This window comes from Aegilops tauschii, chromosome 7 (genome assembly GCF_002575655.3).
Source record: "Aegilops tauschii subsp. strangulata cultivar AL8/78 chromosome 7, Aet v6.0, whole genome shotgun sequence".
Classification (NCBI taxonomy): Eukaryota; Viridiplantae; Streptophyta; class Magnoliopsida; order Poales; family Poaceae; genus Aegilops; species Aegilops tauschii.
This window is the reverse complement of record NC_053041.3, coordinates 233,913,647-233,923,845: the sequence shown is the minus strand read 5'-3', so window position 1 is coordinate 233,923,845 and position 10,199 is coordinate 233,913,647. Positions and strand designations below refer to the sequence as shown.

Below are 10,199 nucleotides of genomic sequence, written 5' to 3'. Positions count from 1 at the left end.
TTTCTTTGGCCATGTTATTTTGAGAGGACATAATTGCTTAGTTAGTATGCTTGAAGTATTATTACTTTTATGTCAATATGAACTTTTATCTTGAATCTTTCGGATCTGAATACTCATACCACAATTAAGAAGAACTACATTGAAATTATGCCAAGTAGCATTCCACATCAAAATTACTGTTTTTATCACTTACCTACTCGAGGACGAGCAGGAATTAAGCTTGGGGATGCTTGATACGTCTCCAACGTATCTATAATTTTTGATTGTTCCATGCTATATTATATTCAGTTTTGGACATTATTGGGCTTTATTATACACTTTTATATTATTTTTGGGACTAACCTATTAACCGGAGGCCCAACCCAAAATTGTTGTTTTTTGCCTATTTCAGAGTTCCGCAGAAAAAGAATATCAAACGGAGTCCAAACGGAATGAAACCTTCGGGAACGTGATTTTCGGAACGAACGTGATCTAGAGGACTTGGACCCTACGTCAAGACATCAACCAGGAAGGCACGAGGTAGGAGGGCGCGCCTACCCACCCAGGGCGCGCCCTCCACCCTCGTCGGCCCCATGTTGCTCCACCGACGTACTTCTTCCTCCTATATATACCTACGTACCCCCAAACTACCAGATACGGAGCCAAAAACCTAATTCCACCGCCGCAACCTTCTGTACCCGTGAGATCCCATCTTGGGGCCTTTTCCGGAGCTCCGTCGGAGGGGGCATCGATCACGGAGGGCTTCTACATCAACACCATAGCCTCTCCGATGATGTGTGACTAGTTTACCTCAGAACTTCGGGTCCATAGTTATTAGCTAGATGACTTCTTCTCTCTTTTTGGATCTCAACACAATGTTCTCGCCCTCTCTTGTGGAGATCTATTCGATGTAATCTTCTTTTGTGGTGTGTTTGTTGAGACCGATGAATTGTGGGTTTATGATCAAGTTTATCTATGAACAATATTTGAATCTTCTTTGAATTCTTTAATGTATGATTGGTTATCTTTGCAAGTCTCTTCGAATTATCAGTTTGGTTTGGCCTACTAGATTGATCTTTCTTGCAATGGGAGAAGTGCTTAGCTTTGGGTTCAATCTTGCGGTGTCCTTTCCCAATGACAGTAGGGGCAGCAAGGCACGTATTGTATTGTTGCCATCGAGGATAACAAGATGGGGTTTATATCATATTGCATGAGTTTATCCCTCTACATCATGTCATCTTGCTTAAAGCGTTACTCTGTTCTTATGAACTTAATACTCTAGATGCATGCTGGATAGCAGTCGATGTGTGGAGTAATAGTAGTAGATGCAGGCAGGAGTCGGTCTACTTGTCTCGGACGTGATGCCTATATACATGATCATACCTAGATATTCTCATAACTATGCTCAATTATGTCAATTGCTCAACAGTAATTGTTCACCCACCGTAATACTTATGCTCTCGAGAGAAGCCTCTAGTGAAACCTATGGCCCCCGGGTCTATTTTCTATCATATTAATCTTCCAACACTTAGCTATTTTTATTACCTTTTATTTTACTTTGCATCTTTATCATAAAAATACCAAAAATATTATCCTATCCTATCTATCAGATCTCACTCTCGTAAGTGACCGTGAAGGGATTGACAACCCCTTTATTGCGTTGGTTGCGAGGATTTATTTGTTTGTGTAGGTGCGAGGGACTTGTGCGTGGCCTCCTACTGGATTGATACCTTGGTTCTCAAAAACTGAGGGAAATACTTACGCTACTTTGCTGCATCACCCTTTCCTCTTCAAGGGAAAACCAACGCAGTGCTCAAGAGGTAGCACCTCGCCGTGTGCCCGCCCGAGGCTCTTGCTGGTTCCAACAAAAAACGATGTCGGTTGTAGCAAAAAAGTTTACCGCTTCCAGTAAAAAAAGCTTACCCCTGCTGCCCGCCGTCGTCATTGTAGCAAAAATGTTTACTGGATGTAGCTTTTGTGGTTGCCGGTTGCAGCAAAAAAATAACGTGGTTGTAGCAAAAACAAAATAAACGTCGGCCGGACGTTGTGTATGGTGGTAACAAACCCTGTAGCCGGTGGTAGCAAAAAACTTCATAGCTTGCAGCAAAAAAACTTTGTCGCCCGTCGTCGAGGTTGCATCATCTTCACAAATTATGTCGCAAAAAACGTTGTCGCCGGTAGTGGCAAATGAAGCCACCGGTAGTAGCAAAACAAGACACTGGTTCCAGCAAAATAAATATCAGCGACAAATCCTGTTGTTGGTTCTACCAAAAAAAATGTCAGTTGTAACATCCCTCGCCGCCGGATGCAGCATCTCCCACGGCCGGTTGCAGCACTCCATAAAAAAGAAGAAAAAGCTGTGTATGGACGCACCAATGGCGACTGCTGCATCTTCCTCGCAGTGGTGCGTGGGCAGGCGGCAACGAGGGGAAGAGGAGGCATCAAAAATCGTCCGAGTTGTGGCGCTACAGGCGCTGCGGTTGCAGCACGGGGAGTCCAGATCCGTCACAAGCGACCTGCGCCTCGCCGTCGTCCTGCGCGGAAGAGAGAAGAAAAGGAACAAGAGGAAGAAGAAAGAAAAAGAGAGAGAAAAGAAACGATTGATGGCGGGCCCAGGCAATTAGTCAAACTGTATTTAGAGGAGGGGCACGCCTAGCCGCAGGATACGAAGCCATCGAACGAAGCGCGCGCGTCCGGCCGAAGACTCGCCCGGACTACCGACTGGAAACGTTTCCCATATGAGAGGGCCTAATAAACGCGGACGAAGGGAGTAGTCAGATTCCGTAACTTTTAAATAGGGATTAAATCGTGTTAAATCTTGACCAAAAGTCAACAGTAATCTATATATATATCTATACCTACCTACTAATAAAGTAAGGTGTGTTTCTCCGATTTTTTCATTCGTTCACCGTCAAAAAGATTTTCCGTTGTTCTTTTTATATTTTTCTTTTTCTGTTCGTTTATCTTTCTCTTTTATATTTCCTTTAACATTTTCCATTATTTATTTTATATTAATTTCCTGAATAAAATAATTACAAAATAGTTATAATTTTTTTAAAAATCAAATATTAAAAATGGCCAGAATTTATAAATATTATTCCTGTTTTGAGAAATGTTAGAAACTTATAAAAAATCCATTTCAAAATTTTCTCAACATTCCAAAAAATGAGTTCTCATTTTTAACAAATGTTCAAATTTTTAAATGTTTGTGTTTTTCAAAAATTCTTCGAAATTGTTTAAAAAACATATTATAAAATGCTCCATCTTATAAAATATTCTTGTTTTAGTGAAGCTCAAAATTCCATAATAATATTTGCATTTCAGAAAACATTTTCTAAAATAATATTTACTGAACTTTTGTCCGTCCGTCTATTAGAACAGGAAAAAAGCCAGAACTTCGTACATTGACCGCCTGCACTCTGGACCAGCAAACTCAGCTCAATTATCTTCGTGCCCACACAGGTGGGAAAATCCTATTTAACGGCACGAGCGTCAAATATTTGAAAATTCGCACAGGGCGCCCAGGCTGGGCTGAGCCAGTTTTTTTTTTCCTTTTTTCGTATATTCAAATTTTCAAAAATTTCATAAGATCCTTAAAATTCGAATTTTCTAACAATATATAGAATTTTAAAATATATTTCGTTTTGAAAAATATTCGGAACAATAAATCTTTGTTCTGATTCCAAAATAGTTGCAAATTTGCACAGGGCGCCTAAGGTGAGCTGAACTGTTTTTTTTGTTTTGTATTACGTTTGTACTTTTCTTTACCCATTTCTTTCTATTTTTCTTTCTTGTTTCTTTTGTGAGTTTTCTTTCAAGTTAATTTCCTTTCTCCCTTTTTTTAGTAAATTCAATTTTTCAAAAAGTTCATTATAGCAGCAAACATTGAAATTTTAAAAAATGTCCAGAATTTTAAATATATTCCATTTTAAATTTTTTTCAGAATATTAAGTCTTTGTTCTCATTCCAAAATTGGCTCAGATTTTAAAGAAAAATGTCCATTTTTTCTTTGTGTTTTCTGAAGTTATTTGAGATTTTCCAAATAAAATGCATTTTTATAATATTCCAAATACGAAAAATATTCTTGTTTCAGTGAAATGTTTGCAGATTCAGAATAATGTCCGAGTTTATAGAATCACATTTTAAAAATTATGTTGAATTTTCAAAATATGTTTACTTTATCAAAAATATCAAAATTACAAAAAATGTTCATGTTATAATAAAAGGTTCATGTTTTGACATAAAATTGTGAATTTTTAACCTTTATAGTTTTGTTGTGTATTTCTGAATAGGTAAGAATTTCAAAAAAAATGATATTTTTAAAATTATTCATGTTTCCAAGAATATTCAACAATTTATGTCTGACATTGGAGTATGATCTTAATGGTTTGAGATGGCCATTGGTTGGTAGGACTCGTTTCTTCGAGTGGCTCGCGGCATATAGTCGGGGTCTTTAAGCATGATTTCGATCCTTCAACTCATGATTTTCTGGATATTTTCGCCGCTTACAAACACAGGTCGTCTTGGAGCCTACCAGTGTGCTGGCCCATACACGAACTGATGTGCATCCTATACGCTATTTTATGCAACAAGCGTCATATAGTAGCTCCCACGTAGTTGGCCCAAGAAAAAAATTGCTCCATCGCACATGAAGTATTGGGCCTCAGCCGCACTCCCCTACTGTCATCTGAGGGAGCAATTTTTTCTTGAGCCTGTAAAATATAATATGTTGGTTTGGTCGGATAAAAAAATTATGGACACTTAAGCGCTAAAATGATCAAAGAGAATAAATCCTAATAAAAAAGAGACATTGATGTCTGGTTATGCGCTAAATATGCTAATGAAATGGGATTTATGTGCTACAATTAGTAATACATCCGGTTACGCAATCGTAAGAGGGAGTGGTCGAAGTAACCGTGTCCCGAAGGTCGCCCCGTAGCTATCAAATAAGCAGGCAGACACAATCCCGAGAAAGAGACGAATCCAGAGGAAAAAAAGTCACGAGTTGGATAGTTGTCGCCACGCCGACTAACCCCACCACTATCAAGATCCCGAGGAACAAACATGACCCACGATAAGACCACAACTCCTCTCTCTATCGCACCGCTATGGAGATTTTTTTTGATGGACACATGAATTATCTCTCCGATTGCTTCTCGCAAAGTAATATCTCTCCCGTTGCAACCGGCATATATGCTAGTTTAAGCCTAAAAAAACTCCACGTCCCAGCAAAAGCCCTCTTTTGCCCACCGCGCAGCAACCGCAACAAACCCTAGCGCCGCCCCCCTTCCCCCAACACAGAAGATTCTTCCTGCGTGATGGCGCTGCGCTCTCCCTCCAGCACTCGTCGGCAGGATTGGCCGCCCGCGGACTCTCCGCCTCCCACCTATCAGGTACCTAATTCCGCCCTCGTTCGATCGATCAACCTCCGATTCCCGCAATTCGCTTTCCCACTGCCTTGTTCTGACAAGATCCATCGTTTATCACCAAATTAACCAGTAGAAACCCATCAAACGGTTTTTATACCTGACAAATTATATGATGCGCCTGAGCCTTTTCCCGAGACAATAACAAAGATGTAGGTTTGATGCAATTTCCTACTTCAGGCCCTTGTTAGGACAGGGTTCTGTAATTTAACCCAATAATGATGAATATTGCCACTGAAATGTGCACAAGAAAAAATGCCGGATTGCTTGCAGAGGAGGCCTATCTTAGATTTGTGCTAAATTTTTTACTTTTGCTTGAAAATTTTGTGATAATTAGGTCTCTTACTGAAGCAATTTGTAGTGGGTGGGCCCCTGCCCCCGCTCGCACTTTGAGTACACAGCGGATATGATCACATGATGAACAGTTTATTCCATGATAGGCGTGCGTCTAGTTTATTTGGAGGGAAGAAGAGTATTCCATCATTCTTTTTTATTTTTCCTCAGTGACTTTTTGTGGTTGTCGAAATATAACTTTGATTGCTACTGTATATATAGCTTCTATATCAATATATATATGTTCTAAATTGTACTGCCGTGAAAGCATTCCCCCCCAATTTTTTTTCTTCATATAGTCAGTTTTGATAGCTTTAGATGTACTAGTGGTCAAACTTTTGAAAGTTTGATAGTATGAATTCTAGAAGGACTATTGTTAGCCAATTGCAGCCATGCATGCTCTCTCGTTAGCATCCACTAACATGCATGAATAGCTGTTTTAACTCATGTATCACTATCTCAATTATAGTTCTCTAATCAGTCTTACCAGGGTGGATCCAGCAATGGAGCTGAATCTGATTGCTAGGAAGACGAAACAGGAGGTTAATCATTTGTTGGCAAAATTAGAAAAAAAAGGAGTGGAGATAGATGGCAAGGTAGCTAGTATTATTGGCGATGGGATAACTAGAATTAAAGTTGAAGCTGCGTGGTAATTAATTTGAGGCACTACAACTTATTTAATTTTTTTAATCAGATGAAATGAAACGATCCTAACATTCATGCATCATGCACATCCTTTTGATAGGGAGGACTTCGATGAATCAAACACGAAGCTGATGGCAGCACTGCTCACTGCTGCATCTATGGCTGTTGGTTTCATCATGGGTTTAGACTGGCGAGAAAATTGCTTCCGTAAGCAGTTTGACAAGAGGAGACATACTTAGTTAAATAGCATAAGGCTTACGGGTGCATTCTGTTTATGGTATGTAAAACCAAGTAGGTAATCTTAGGAAAACACTGTTGGCTAATTATGATGCGCAAAACCTAAGTTTTCTGTTTCATGCTATAATGTGGTTTTGGCATGTGCAATGTAACTCTTGTTTGGTAACACCACAAGCTGCGTGGAGCAGGTGCCCCGTTAGGTACTGCAGGTTAATTAGTGTTTGATAATCAAAGCAGGTGTGTGCGGTGATTATCTGTGGATATGGCAATCAGATGATGGTCTAGGATTTGTGGCTTCACTTGCATAAATAAATTGTTTACAGAAAACATACATTGTCACTGTTATCATATATTGGAAACAGTAATTGCCTGCTTTGTCCCATGGGCTCTTCACCAGTTGTCTTCATTTCCAGTATTTGTTACTCTTTTTCCGTAAATGTTCTTTGGTTTTGTCAGCTGAGGCCGCAAAGGAGCAATTCGGATGTTCATAGTTGAACCTGATGCCCAGCCTGTCGTCCAATCATTTCAGCTAAAAGATGGAAGCATATGCGTCCACAGGTTCACTGGTGATCCGAGGAAACCAAATTCCTGATGCAAGCATACATGTTTCATATTCCTGCTCTATTTCAGAGGCCACCTTGCTGCAGGCGCCTGCGTTGCAGCCGTGGATGGAAGAGTTCCTTGATCCCTTTGCAGCAACAGCGGTCAGTGTCTCAGTCACGGTCCTCGCCACCGGCCCTGCAGCAACAACGGTAGCTTGCTACGATAGAGTGAGTGCAGCATCGCCGCTGCTTCAACCTCAATGACTCGGCCTCGACGCGCTCCGACCTGCAACATCGTCACTGCTACAGTAACATCCCTCGCCCTTCAGCAACCACGGCAGGGCTGCAAGCCGGAGGCGACCGCGTGACGACGGGGACCACCGATGTTGTAGCCAGACTCGGCTTCGACGCGCTTTGACTGAACATCGTCACTGCTCCCGTAACATCCCTCCCGCTTCACCGAAGATGGGCAGCCGGTGAGCCGGAACGCCGTGGTGCATCTCCGATCCGCACAAACAAGGGCACGCAGCCCACCTTCCACCTCTAGCACGACCTAGAGTTGGCAGCCTCGACTCTCGAGCCATCAATCTCCAACCGCACAGTTCCGGGCGTAGTCACCACCGGTTGTTGCTGCAGTAACTCCAGTCGGACAACCACACCACGGCCGCAACCCCTGAATGGGTCAAGATCAGACATGCACCGCCACCATCCGGCATCTCCGCGTCGTCGCCAGCAGGCGAGCCCAGCGCGCCGCCCAGACCACCGACAGATCTCCCACCACAGGGCCACCGCCGTCATGGCCCAGGACAGCATCCTCAGCCCCTGGAACACACGCTACAGTTTTTTTTACACACGCTACAGCTACATCCGCACCGCCACAAAGCAGTCCACCGACGCGCGCCAGGACCTCCGCCGTGCCCCCTGTACTAGGCTACTAGCTCTGCCGCTCTCCCAAACATGCTGCGCCTCATCGTGGCAAAATTTCGTGTTTTGACCCTTTTAGCATATAAAATCAGAATCTGACCCCGGTAAGGATTTTTTTTTTGAGATTTGACCCTTTTGCTACCGCCGGAGGCCCTGGCGGTAGGTACGTACAGGCTACCGCCGTGCCTCGTGGCGGTAGGTTCCCTGACGCCGTCTGGCCGTGGACACGTGGCAAAGGGACCTACCGCCGCCGACTCTGGCGGTAGGCTCTCTGGCGGTAGGTTCCTGGATAAGGTTGTGAGGGGAGGGGGTTGTGCTGCTCCCCACCCACTCATTCACCCCACTCTTCTTTCGAGCTCAAGCTCTCTCCCCCTCTTCTCCCCCTCCAAATCACCCACTAGATCCCCCTCCATTGCTTGAGATTTGGCCGGTGGATCGAGGCCATTTGCATCACCCAAGGTACCTCCCTCATCCCCCTTCATTTGATTGGTTCAAATCATGCATTTTGCTCATTTTGTTGGAATCACTAGTTCATGGTTTTGTTGTGGTGAAATCAATGTATATGATGCATTTAGGGTAATGTTTGTGCTTTGACAATGTATTGTGTCGCTAGCATTGTTTGGGTAGTAAGAAATATCATTTAGGGTTTTGTTAGGGTTAGGTTTAATGACATGGTTAGGGTTAAGGTTATGGTTATGCTTAAGTAAATGCCTATATGACGAACGTTATGGTTATAGTTTAATTAGGGTTTTGTTAGAGTAGTTACCTCTCGAATCTCGATCTACTCCTAGGGTTATAGTTTTTGTCAAGAGATGGTTAGGATTTTTGCCTTGGATGACCGTTATAGTAATCCCTCGACTTGTAGGATGGGATTGATCATCTTTGTTGAGACTTCCGCGGAGGCGGCGGCGAAGCGTGAACGTGCAGTCATTGAGGAAAAGATGGACTTGTGGGTCAAAGCCGTTGATGCGTTGAATGCGGCTTGTAGAGATTTTTCAAAGTATTATGTGTCAAAGTGCGACGATGTCAGAGTTAAGTTATACCAAGCTAAAGAGAAAAACATAAGCAATCTCAAGAAGGAAGAGAAAATTCATAGACGCGCTCTTGCAAGGCAAATTGCATTGTGTGGAACAAGGGATGAAGTGAATGAGACGGACTTTAACAACCCTGGCCAGATCATTGATTGGCTAGTTAGGCAACCATCATTGACGATACTTAGTCGGGCAACTCGTTGTGCTTGGGTTCGTGAAAGAAATGATGTCATTTGTTGCAATCCCGGGCCATACGACAAAGATGTCTTGTTGATGGACTAGTAGAGGGGGTTGAAACAAATGATGTTGTAGTGTCATTTGGACTATAATGGCATGTACCCTTATCATTTATGTAACCTATGTCATTTGAACCAGTGAGAACATTATGTAACCTAGGTCATTATAAATAAGTTATGCTTTGTGTTTGTATTGTATCATTTGATTTGAGTTTTGGTTTGTTCCATTTCATGTAGCATGGAAAACATGACCCCGGAGGAGATGAAGAAAGTATATGAGAAGTCTTGTGACATTGCATCTAAGAGTCTGGCGGTAGCGTCTGAGAAGATTGTAGCGGAGCGAGAACTTGGTATCAAGAGGGAGCTTGAAGCATGGTTCAAGAGCAATGATGAGGTGATTGCTGCCATGATGGATTTCAACAAGTATCCATTTATGGAGGAACCTTCTGATCTTAAGGAGAGAAAAGAGAAAAGTTTTCCGTAGGCTTGTGAAAGAAAAACAGAAGATACTTAATGAGCTGCATGAGATGGAATATGCTTGCAGACATTCTGTGGCAACGAAGATCTTTTTCTCTGTGAACATAGAAGAATTCCGTGAGCTGGACTTGAGAAAACCCGGACAGGTCATTGGATGGGCAATCATACAAGGCAAGTCAAAGTTCCGAAACGCCGTGCTCGATGGGCCTGGTTCGGCGAAACGAAAGGTGTGTTGGAGAATTGGGCGGGATCGTCGGATTATCAACTGAAGCCTAATCCTGATAGTGACGCACAAATTGAACGCCTTATACGTTTTAGATCTTTTTTCCGTAGTAGAAAATGTATGCTCGAGCTTGAGCTTTCTAGTTT

At 42.5% G+C, this 10,199-nt stretch overlaps 1 long non-coding RNA gene across 1 annotated transcript; it reads left to right on the top strand.

Annotated features, from left to right (window-relative positions):
* Positions 1-5,164: 5,164 nt before the first annotated feature.
* LOC109762997 (uncharacterized) lies at positions 5,165-6,995 on the top strand. Its single transcript, XR_002232809.4, has 3 exons — positions 5,165-5,372; positions 6,220-6,387; positions 6,484-6,995. It is a non-coding gene; the product is annotated as an uncharacterized lncRNA (long non-coding RNA).
* The last annotated feature ends 3,204 nt before the right edge of the window (positions 6,996-10,199 follow it).